Here is a 12,707-nt window from a genome sequence, read left to right on the forward strand (position 1 = left end):
CAACTGAGGTGCTGAACATCTTGGTGAGGATGAGCAACATAGAGGAATGTCAGGAGAAGAGCAGAGAATTCAGGACTGTGTGGTTCAAAGACAGCAGGAGATGGGAATGAAGGCTCGGAAGGTCCTCACTGAGGGTGGACAGATATTGAGAATGGCCACTGAAAACCTGCCAGAAAATTTCTGAGACTTGTGAAAGGAGCAATTCTGGGAGTATGGGGTACTCTGTGACTACACCTCATGTCCCCATCAACCAAGTGTTCTGCCAGCTCTCCTCCATTCACTCGTATAGCCTGTTGACCATGGAAGGGTTTTACTTCAAGCTTTCACTGGGTTACGTGAGAGCCTGAATGTCAGCTGAATGGATATCTCTTTCATTCTGTATAAAGTCTGCTCACTGTTAGAAGTCCTCATATATGCTTATAATCCTGCAAACTTAGTGAAGGCAGGAACTAGGACTGGATTACAAGAAGGCATTGCTTTTCTCTTGACACTTGAGCGTTACCTCCCTGAATAGATTGCCAATTTGTAATTTCCCTAGTGTACAAAATATCTCATGTGAAAATGTGCTTCCATTTCAGAGTCCATTGTCCTTCAGCTTGTTGTGGTTTCTAGCAAAAGGTCATCAGTAGACGCTTTTTATCTCCATCAAAATACGACTCCCTGAAAAGTTTCAGAATTTTAGTGGCAGATAACTTACAAGCTTAATAGAGAAAGTTAAGGTACAATGCTCAAAATCTCAATCTGCTTCATTTCAGGATCTTCTTTTCAGAAGTTATGTAGAGGGACAGTATTTGTGGTCTTCAGATATCTAAGGAATAGATCCCTGTAGCCATGTCTGGCAGTTTGCTTGTGGCAAGTTTGTCACCTTTTAAATTAGATATTATCATTTCCTATGTCTGTATCTATAAAAAAGTTGCATCTGTAAATGTTTTTCAATTCACTTCAGTACAAAACAAAAAATCTTAAGTCTTCAAAACAATATGGCACCCAAAAACTTATTTTTGAAAATTCAATACTAAGAATGATGTAATGTTTTTTCAAATATATTAACATTCTTTAGGCCTTATTTTGAGCTTTGGTTTTTTGTTTCATTTAAGAGAAGTCTTTTGTATCAAATACTTATGTTTTCAGTAAAATCTTTATTCACAATACAAATGCAATATCTTGCTCACCTCAACAGAGGAAAATAAATAAAAATAACAAAGCAAAACAAAAACAAACAGCAAGCTTCTATTCTTGCTCAGAAATCCTCAGAAATGATTTTAAGAAAGAATTCTGAAAATCCTCTGGCTTCTTTACTTCTTCCTACAGTCATGCTGAACTGCATTGCCCTCTCTGAAACCTACATCTGGTGCTGATATCATCACCCCTACATTTGCTTTTAGACTAGATTTGGGAGAAAGCTTGTAAGTCGATGCTTCAACAGTAGGTCTCTTTATCTGTGGCTTATTTTATTCTGGGCTTTTTGTGTCATCATGTTGGAATACCAAACTAGATGGAGATTTATGAAAATACTCATCTGTTAGTGTCTAACATCTCAATGCTCTGGCATTTCCTTCCAAATTAGATGTAATTTTAATATCCACAAGAGTTTAGCCAGTCTTTTGTTGGGACTGATGATGTGTGCCTGGGAAACTCACTGGCTCTATCTCGTTCTTCTTGGTTCAAGACTAACATCATGTTTGCTGAAAAGCAAATTATAAATAAATGTAGAATTAGAAATACTACCCTGCATCCAGCGGAACAGGAAAAAATTATCACAAAATAAATCTGGAGATAAGTTCTTCAATGGAATCTGTCCTCAGGATGCTTTCTATGTAGAATCTCCCTTCAAGTATTGGAAACTCCAATTGTTATGTAGAATATTTGGAATGGTTTATATAAAAAAAGATCACTGTTCAGTGACTATTCTAGGAAAATTTCACTTCATATAAGCTATGAGACTTCTCATTTTTATCATATTAGAAATCACTTAGCCTATGCTACTCTTGCTACTTGGAAATCAGCAAACTATTTAACCTAGCCCTTCCTTTTTCTTCCACATCCTATTTCATAGTATTTGTATTGAATATTTCTTTCTTTCTTTTTCTTTCTTTCTCTTTTTTCTTCTCTTTTCTCTTTCTCTCTTTTTCTTTTCTTTCTGTCCAGTGACTAATATCTCTCTGTTATAAAGATACAGTGTTAAACATGTCTATGCTTTCTACACTGTGATGTGTAAGACCAGAATTAATATAGCATCTGGAAAAATATTGCTGACTCTTCAGGCTCACATTTCTGATTTTTCTTTTTTGTTCAGTCAGTGATCAAACATGAGAAGAAACGTGATTATTGAGTGTATTTCTGCACCCTCCATTTAAAGAAGAGCACAAGGCAAAAGAATATGAGACAGAGAGCAAAGGTATTAAAGAAAAAAACTTAGCATGGGCATTATATCTTTCAGAAAGTACAAATAGAATATTATTCTCCAGCATTTTTCCTACACCTTATTCTATTTCAAGCTTCCTTTCTCTATTATGTTTTTTATCTGTTCTTCTTCCCATCACTAAGACTTGTCTTGTTCGTATAACTCAGGTGCTACAATTGAAACTACCACTCCTTATACCAAAAAGTACTCTAACTTTCTCTGGAAGGTTAGAATACCTCCTACCACTTTGGTGATGGAGCTGCCAAATGCTGGTGGGTGTTGGACTAGACAACACCTAGGCATCTTTTCCAACCTATTCTATGGTTTTTATTTGATTCTGTGCTTTAAACATAGACAATGGAACATCTGTCTGCCAACTATCCATCTTTGAGGATTGAACTGCACCTTTTATGGATCAAATATTGGCTGTTATTTTTATATGTTGTAACACATGCCTGAGAAAATACATATTTACTTGCTTCCTAGCTAATCTTTTGCTTTCCTAGCATGCTACAGCAAGAAAATTGAAAGCAAAATAATCCACATCCCCCAACCATTCTGCAGTGTCTCTGCCAATAATAGAGGGCTTGTTCTTTCATCCTCCCCTAAAACCCTTTACATGAGACACTCAGCGCTGCTTGTCCTTGCCTTCAGCTGAGATCAGTTCATTGTGTTCAGCCACTGCAAGCTGGCATCTGCACAAGACTGTTTTATGGGGCTGTACATGTTCAGATGAAATATAGTTAATACATTTTGTTGTGCTTCTGTGCCTGGGTGAATGTGTGCCAGTGAAGTAGAGGAGCAGATCACTCACAAAGAGTAAGCTGGCACTGACCTATCATTTTTTTTAATTTTGAATACTGGGACTTGTACACATGTGGCTGTGGGTGCAGCTTTAAGTTTGAGTTTGACTTTGGACAGGATGGCAACAAACATTCTACAGATTAGAGATGGATACTGAAAACCACCCTCCCTCCTCTGCTCATTCAATTCTGCGCTTACTTGCTATCTCCTCTCTGCACTGCAGCTAGTAACAAGTTCCCAAATAATCTCTGGTGCAATAGGAAAAAGCCCTACAGGTCAAAGGATTGAATTCCAAGAAAATAAGTGAAAAATAAAGAAGTCAGAAAGGCATGTTCTGAGTCAGACTGCAGACTAAGAGGGAGTCTCATTAAAGGCTCTTCCTGCCAAATGCTGTTCCACTTGTCTTCAGAGCTGTCTGCATTAATGACTACCTCCACTTGGAAGTTATTTACATAAAGTATTGTTCTCATGTCACTTCTGCAGATAGCAACTCCTTGCTAGGTGAGAGAAAGAAAAACAGCAGCCTGCAAATGACGTCAGAGAAAGCTGAATTTAACACGTGGTGGGAAGAATGAAATATTCCTCCTATAATGCCCACTGTTGCACAAGGGGAAATGCATTGCCACAGGGTATGCCATCAAACACATCCCTCCCAGGTACGTCTTGCAGTGAAGGTGATGATCTTTGCTAGCATAGTCTGCATTTCCATACCCGCCGTTATTTGATGTATTTGCTTGCTTCCTTGTCTTTCTTGGCAAAGATGGATCCATGAGATAAAAGAACTGTGATCCAGGTTGTTGAGGAGAAATCACGGGAATGGGAAAATTACAGATTTGTTCAGTGTTGGTCTGAGTAGCATTTTCTATATCCTTTGTGGGAACAGTCTAGCATCTAGCCCTTGTAACTCGCAGTGGAGCACTTCATGGAGATACAAGTGTCATTGCCTGTGTGCCAAGTGGGCAATTTCCACATTGCTCCTACCTCTACCTCTGTCCTGGATCAGATTCAGGTTCATAGAGATAGAGAAACAAATGCAAAATAGTTTGAAACACTGCACCTCCTCCTTGAACTTAATTAGCATTTTCCCCTCAAAAGTAGAACAGGTTTTGGCCTGTGATACAGAATTGATCAGAGAGATTTTATCTGAAAGCAAACCTTACAATTTGCAAGTTCATTGGTAATATAGGCGATATTTTTAAAGACAGTTCCAATACACTTTGAATAGGTCAGTGTTCCAAAAGTTGCCATAATCTGATGCTAGCATTTGATAGCCTGTGGATCTTCACCTAAAGAAGAGAGAAATGGATTACAGAACCTTTGAGTATATCTAAAAACATAGGCTCTATTACAGATGGTGGCTGCTGAAATGCTAGCTGTTATTCATTCCAATAGAATTCAGGGAGGTCCTTAATGTATGTTGGTTTGTTTCTAAAATGTAAAACTTGATTACTTAAAATATCTGTAATAACTAAAACCCAAAAGTTCATTTCACAGAAATGAATGAATATTTAGCGATGTAATTGCTGTATAACCTATATAATGTTCTTTTATTAAAGATAATGGAAATGAAAATGTTAACATTCTGGGAAAGTCCTGCAATAACCTTACATTATTCAAATACATTACAAAGTTGGGTAGATAATTATTTCTCAGATAATTCATGTTTTTCAGCTTTGCACATCACTTTTGTCCAACAGGTTTTGATGCTCTTCTATTGTTGGCAGTTACATCACACCAGAAATGTTCCAGGACTTCTGACTTTTTTTTCTGCAAAGTTAAGTTCTATTACAGCAAGATTCAAATTAAAGTATATATTTTTTTCTCATTATTTACTGATTGTTGGACAACTTAATTGAAAATGAGACTTTTTACTAAATGAACTCAATGTCTTTCAAAATACGTTAACTTCTTTGGAAGTGGAGAATATTTGTTCATATTCAGAAGATTCTTTCCAGGATTTAATCAGGAGTGGCTATTCTGGAATAACTCCTACGTAGGCAAACTTTCTTCAGAAACAGAGCTCAAATATTTTCTTTAAGGAAATTCTGCACTGCTGAAAAATGTTAAGTTCTAAAGTAACTTTTTTTCAGAAAGTTTGAGGAAAAAGTGTAGGGAACATTTTGATATGTATTGAGGATTCTTAAAAGGAAACTTCAGTAGCAAATCAGCTATTCGATGTTTGGAGAAGTTGCCATATGGCTGCTGAGGCTCACAGTGACTTCCTAGCTAAAAGACATATCTGAAATAGCTGTGTCTAATTCCAACATAACACACTCAAAAAGAGCGACTGCCAATATTCAACTTCATCTCACTGATGGAAGTCACTCTATGACTGGACTCAGTTACCGTTGATTTATCATTTGTGAAGATCCCAGCTGGTTCTGTAAAAATAATAATAATAATAAAAAAAAATTAAATAAAGTTCTGAATAACAGAACTTTAAATCATAAAAATATACGGGAACATCTACTGGTCTGTTCTTCAAAAGATTGTATAGTTCACAAGAGGTACACAGACACAGAAAGTATATAAGCAACATGAGCTAACTTGGATTCTTATAGGAGAAAAGTAAACTCTATAACATATTTTGCTGTTACATTATCTACTATTCCAGTCCAGAGAAGTAAGAATATACTTTCATCCCATTTCGGATACCAGCCACTTCAAGAAAAACTTGCTAGTTTTTGTACAACATCTCTTTGGATGCAAGTGAAGGAGTAGGAGAGTCCATAGGACAAAATAAGTGAAACTTGCTGGAAACATGTCCTGTGAAGGAGACAAAGATGTTTAATCTGGAAAAGACTTGAAAATATGCTTTTTAATAGTTTTCAATGTATAGAAAGCTTCTGTGGAGATAAAATAAATAATCTGTTTTCTGTTCTGGATGCCTTTAGGAAAATAAGTAACAAATTCAGCAGAGGAGCTATAAATAAGACACCAAAAGAGAGAAGAGTGATGCTCACATGAGTACATATAGAGTGACCATGGGCTTTTTATTATTAACAGGGAAAAATGTCTTGCTACAGAACTAACAAAGATGCAAATGATTCTGCACTGGATGGGATTAACTATTATTTTGGCTATTTTCCTAAAAGAAAAAATATTGCAAAAGATTAAGAAGTTGCAACATTAAAAGAAAAAGGAAGAAAAAAAGGAAAGTACAATATTACTTGGAATAGGCAATGCAAATAGCATGATTGTCTGAATTCTTAAAGGAAAAAAATTGTAGGCAGTAATGAATTTTGTATATTGCAAAGTGAATATATTCAATAGCCAGATAATATATAATTTGTGTTACTTTTCCGGGGTAACTTGAGTTTGTATCTTCAAGGTTACATTGGGAAGTAAATTCTTCACTTTAGTACTTGTAGAAAAATAAATAAATAAGCAAGTAAATAAATAAAAGAAAAGAGAAACAACAACAAAGTGTCTCAACTAACTGGAAATTAGGCAGGAAAGGAATGTTCCAATTTATTAATTATCAAAAGTCTAGTTTCTAGGGAACAACTTGAGAATTGGAGCTTGCACTTTGATGTTTCTTGGATATCATAACACATGACCAAGTATCAGCTTTTATGTTGTTACACTCAATTGCGTATCTAAATGTTATGTATCATGCCTGTTATTTGGTAAGATTATTTGATTATTTGCCTGCTCGCTCTGTTGGCATGTTTGCTTATTTATTCTTAATAGTGGGCTGCAGTTAGACAGCTGACATAGGCTACAGCGAGATTTATCACATACTCAGGTGTTTTGTTAGCAGACCTTTACTGGAGGTAATCTTTGACTCCCAAGCTGGCAGATGTACAATGAAATAGATCTTCAACCCTTGGAGGACTATATCATCTACCTCAGCTTTGTTTTTTAAATAGGAGCATTTTTTAAAGTGTTTCAAGCTGACTTGGTGATTTTATATTTCAGCAAGTGAGAAGTTTCCACTTGAGCTGTTCTATCAACTTGCTCTAAAGGCAGCAGTCTCAAGCAGAGAGCTTCTGATAAACGACAGGAAACAGTAACACACACCACCTCTAGAGACCTCTCTGCAGTTATTTTTTTAATACAGCTGTAGCTTTGGTTGATTTCCATAAATGTTAATTTCCAAAACATGTATTGGAACAGAAAGAAACTTGTAATTACACTGAAGCAGTTAATGAAGAATAAGTCACGAGATAAGTTCAGTTCAGAGTTGTATTTAGCACACTGAAAGCAAGTTTAATACCTTACTGATAGCGCAGAGAACTATTTAAGTGCAGTAAAATGGTTTTGCTCAGGTTAGTTGAAAAATTATTACAAAAGATACTATATGCTCTTCAAAGAAAAACTTGTGTTTTCTTGCTTTGCTGCTTCCTCCTCCTTGTAGAAGGAGCAACATCAAGTAGATGGCATGTTCTGATATTTCAAAAGCTTTATTTCATTGCCAGAATCATATGATGGCTGCGTTTGTCTCCTGAATTTGAACCCTGCCCTTCCTAGAACATTTTTATGACTTTATAGAATCACACATGAGAGTTTGATATGGAAATAAGATTCATTTTAAAAACAATTTTAAATAAAATTATCGTTTACTGCATAGTAAATTTGTTTATGTATATCTTTCTGATTACATTCTGATTAGTTCTGATTAGATGGATATTTTCAATGCACAAAGTCATTTACAAATCAGCAGATTAATTTTAGGAATCCCTGTTTGAAACTATATGATTTATATACAAGAGTTTCATATTATTAACAAGTCAATGTGAATCAGTAATTTTCTATTTTTCTATTTTCTTCCCTTTTCTCATGTCTATTCTGCCCTTTCAAAAAAGTAATTCAGTTCCAACAAACAAAGACTTACTTATATAATTTTGGAGTTTCGTTCCCTTAGGAATTCAATACCTAGTAATAAACACACATTAATTTAGTGGGCCAGTTCAACCCTCGGGAAGGGCACATAGTTTAATAGTTGATCTAGTTGATCACAGAATCATTTAATTGTATAATGGCTTAAACTGGATCATGTTCCAATGCCCCTGCCCTGATCAGAGCCTCCACTCACTAAATCAGGCTGCTCAGGCCCCCATCCAGCCTAACTCTGAGCACCTCCAAAGATGGGGTATTTACAACTTCTCAAGGCAATATATTCCAGTGCGTCACCACCCTCTGATTAAAAAGTTGCTCCTAACATCTAGCTTAAATTTCTCTTTTGGTTTAAAGTGATGTGCCCTTTTCTTATCACAATTAGACTCCTTAAAATGTTAGCCTTTCTCCTGTTCACAAGTTCCCTTCAGGTTCTGGAAGACCACAGTGAGATCTCCTGGGAGCTTTCTTTTCTCCAGGCTTAACAAGCTCAGCTGCCCATCTTTTCTGTGAGGTGCTTCAGCCCTTTGGTCATCTTCAGGGCCTTCCTTGGAGGGACTTGGAAGGACTCGCTCCATCCACTCATTATACTTCTTATGCAGAGGGCCCTCTTGTTACATTCTCGTGGGCCCATTTTTGGAGCTTGTCCAGGTCCCTTTGGATGGCATGTCTTCCTTCTTCCATATCAACTGAACCATTCAGCTTGGTGTCATCAGCAAACTTGCTGAGACTGCACTCAATCCCAATGTCTGTGTCAGTGATAAAGATTTTGAAGAGCACCTGTCCCAAAACAGATTGATGGGCAACACTACTTGAGACCAAACTCTACCCAAACATAGATCCATTGATCATAACCCTCTACCTGTGGCCATCCAACCAATTCTTTATCTACCAAATAGTCTAGCCTTCAAGTCTGTATCTCTCAGATTTGGAGAAAAGAATGTGATGTGGAACCATGTCAGAGGCCTTACAAATTTCAGGTAGATGGCATAATTTGCCCTTCTTTATCCACTGATGCCAACACTCCTTCAGAGAGGTCCACCAGACTGGATAAACTCCTTGTCTTGCATGTGCCTTAACTTAGCTTCCAGAAGGATCTGTTCCATGATCTTCCCAGGTACAGATATGAGACTCCCCACTCCAAATTCCTCAAGTCTTTCTTTCCCTCCTTCTTAAAGATTGGAATGTTATTTCCCTTTTTCCTTCCACAGAGGACATTATCTGGCAACCATAATTTTTTGAATATGATGAAGATTTGCTGATGAGTTCTGCATAGTAGGATTCAAGAGGCTTGGCTGAGCAATCCCTTCCTCACCAACCTCAATCTGCTTTGCCTTGCTGAGTGCCAGTCAAAGCTCAACTACTCCACCTTCTAAGCTTAGAGGGGACAGCTTTCAGAGTCTTGCCTGAACAGAGATCAGACACCCACCTTCACACCACCACACCCAAGGATTACAAGGCCGAGTCCTCCTCTCTCTGTAGATTAATCATTAATGTGCTTGCCCACAGGAAGGAGGATAGGTGAAATCATAGTTTCTGAACATCCTACCAATCAGGTTGGGAGCAAGGCCCTGCTCCTCCCTCCCTTTGGATAAGGGTTACTGTGCAAATGCATCTTGAGACTCCTGGGATCAGATAGGAGGTAAGATGAAGACAGACACTACGTTGCTCACCACAGCCTGCAGAGAGACTGTGAAGAGGCTGTGTACGTCATTAACATTCCAAAGCCATACATTCCCCTCTTGGTGTCTGACTAGACGGTGCACACAAATCTGGATACTGAATGGCCATAAGAAGATGCACGTGCTGTTGGGTTGAATGTTTTGCATGTTTTGGGCCATGAAAGGCACACCCTTTCTCAGCCTTTGTCAACATCAAGAGGGAGGGTAATTGACATGGAGGTAAGGTATGGATAGATTATGGGGTTGAGTGGACTCGTGGCTGGAGAACTAAGATCACAGAAGATGGTGAACAAGATGAAATCCAACAAAATGAGCACAGGCTGTGATCAGACTGACCGAGAACAGCCTGAGATTCACCTCCAAAGCATCACTACTATTTCTTAAGAGAATTTTTTCCTAATATCCAACCTCAACCTCCCTTGGCACAACTTGAGGCCATTACTTCTCATCATTAGCTATGCAGGAGAAGAGGCTGACATCCACTTCTTCTTTTTAGGAGATAATGGGATTAACATACCTATACAGCGCAACTGTTTTTTTCTCTGAGGAAAAACTCACAGGGAATTTCTGTGCTCATAGCCAGCATATGAACAGCTGTGTAATACTCAGCTCCCTACTTACAGATTTACTGTGTCCAAATCTTCTTGTTCTGTTGATCTCACTGTTTATCTAAATTACATAAATAACAACTTTTGAGATTAAGCCACCTGGAACAATTTCAAAAGTCTAATATTTAGCTAAACAGTTAGAAGTCTTCTCTTCCTAAACAGCAACTCAAATCTTTGCTACCTATATAAAGGGCTGTAGTAGGGCTGCTAAACATAACTGGGTTGCAAAAAGCTTTAATTTGCAGAATATGACTCAACAGGAGAGCATGGGAAGTCAGGGATTGAGGCTGAAGTAGAGTCTGGACAGCTGCAGGACTTAAACATGTATGCATACAAGAAAAGAAACCTAAGGATCTGGGGAGTTTGGAGTTTCTAGATATGGCCCAGGCTGAAGAGCCAATGGCCTGTTTGAGTCATGCAACACAGAATTAGAATCTCAATGGACCTGCCACCTTGGTGGCCTAAATGGAAATATGTAAATTTGTTTTAGGTGCCCCCAGGGATATGTAGGTATGTGTGGTTCTGGCACATGCAGTTCTGGCACATGCAATCACAGAGAGGTGATGGTGCTGAGCTGCAGATGGCTGTGGAGGCCATCACAGGGTGTGGCACCCACTGAGCCTTTTGATCAATGTATAGGACTTGGCAATCCTGAGGCTTGCTCTTGCCAAGGACTGGATTTGTGAAGAAATTCTGTAACATGCAGCTTTCCTCCAGGGTATATGACTGAAGTTCACAGTAGTTACCTGTAAATTTTGCTAAGTCTCAGCACCTTCTCTTCTTTCCCTCCCAACACCCCTCCATCCCACAAACATGCATACACTACATTATGGGTACTGTAATGTGCTTATTTAAAGGGTTGCTGTATATGAGCAATTCTACTTGAAATGCAATACGTACCTTGTTGTAGACTGCATTAGCATTATTCATTTGCACAACTATTTTTTGATGGAAAGGTTGAAATATTTAGAATAAAAAGATGAGAACACAAAGCTGAGTTAACTGGATTCTTCTGAAACAATACAAAAGAATTAAAAACAAAACACCAGCAATATTGATGGGATACTTTCTTCTCAACTTCTTGCAAAGGAGTAATTGCACCAAAGAACTCATTGCATTATTCTTAGGGATAGGCAATTCAAAAGATTTAGATGCTACGTCTCTCCTTTCACTGATGCTATTAATTGGTTTTGAGACACATCCCCACTTTGTCATTTCTGAAGGTGAAGGCTGTTCCATGTTTTGTTAATGATGACAGCATTGCTGAGAAAAAGGAAGGCCTAAAATATTTAACTTTAAGAACATGACAGATTAAATAACCCTTGGGGTCCTAATAATCATCAATCACAATGTAGGAGATGACAAGGTGAAATTTCTCAGATGACATTCTGTCACTTGGGCTAGTCACTTAAACTGACAAAAGCTATACATTCTGCTCTGTAGCTTCTTTATTCTAACTGGGCCAATTTTACTATCATGCTGTTATCCTGCACAGCAGAAGTGATGACAAACAAAAGAGGCTTTTGTGATCTCAGTCGAATATTTTACCATGAGCTCAAGAAAATATCTTCTTTGCCAATAAGGAATGAAAATTGTCCCTGTATTTTGTGACTGGCCAGAAGCCCAAGGCTCACCCAAGTCTGCCTGAAAAACAAGTCCAGTCTGTATTTTAGTTTCCACTTGCTTATTGTGGGATCATGTAGAAAGGGCCACTAGTCGAAGGAACTATAATTGCATTAGGGCTTCTTCCTGTTACATGTTGAAATAACTTTCCTCAGAATACGGTGGAAGAAAAAGAGGGCTGAATTTCCATTTGTGCATTCTTCACAATTATGGTCATCTGCTTTAATTTTACATTATTTTCTGTTACACATCAGCACATAATAATTCAGTATAAGCATATAACAATACAAAACTTGATTGTGTTAGCACATACTTCAGTTTAGTTATTGGGAAACTTGATCCCTCCAGAAAGTTTGAACTTTGGAAGACAATTTAACAGTAATGACTGCATGAAAGCATTAAGGGATTGGATACATAAATCATTAATATAGCATGAAATCCTGAAAAAGCCCAACTCATTAAAACACAGAAGGAAAAATTAATATCAGCAAATAAATGTACATACTGCCATTCAGAAACTTTCAAAAGCAAAAAAATGTATTCAGTACTCTATGTTTGTTAAAATGTAATAAAAATACATTAGAGTCACTGAGCACAGCTGATGTAAAATAGTGCAATTTTATAGAAGTGCTGAGTTGTTCAAATGTATTGCTACCAAGGAACAGTAGGTGAGCATAATAAACAGCGTTTTTCTGATTGACAGAATTAAGAAAATTATTAATGCTTGCCATCTCTTGGACAAAGTTT

The sequence above is a fragment of the Centrocercus urophasianus genome, unplaced genomic scaffold (assembly GCF_019232065.1).
Source record: "Centrocercus urophasianus isolate 14NV4802_14NV808 unplaced genomic scaffold, USGS_Curo_1.0 seq_15, whole genome shotgun sequence".
Classification (NCBI taxonomy): domain Eukaryota; kingdom Metazoa; phylum Chordata; class Aves; order Galliformes; family Phasianidae; genus Centrocercus; species Centrocercus urophasianus.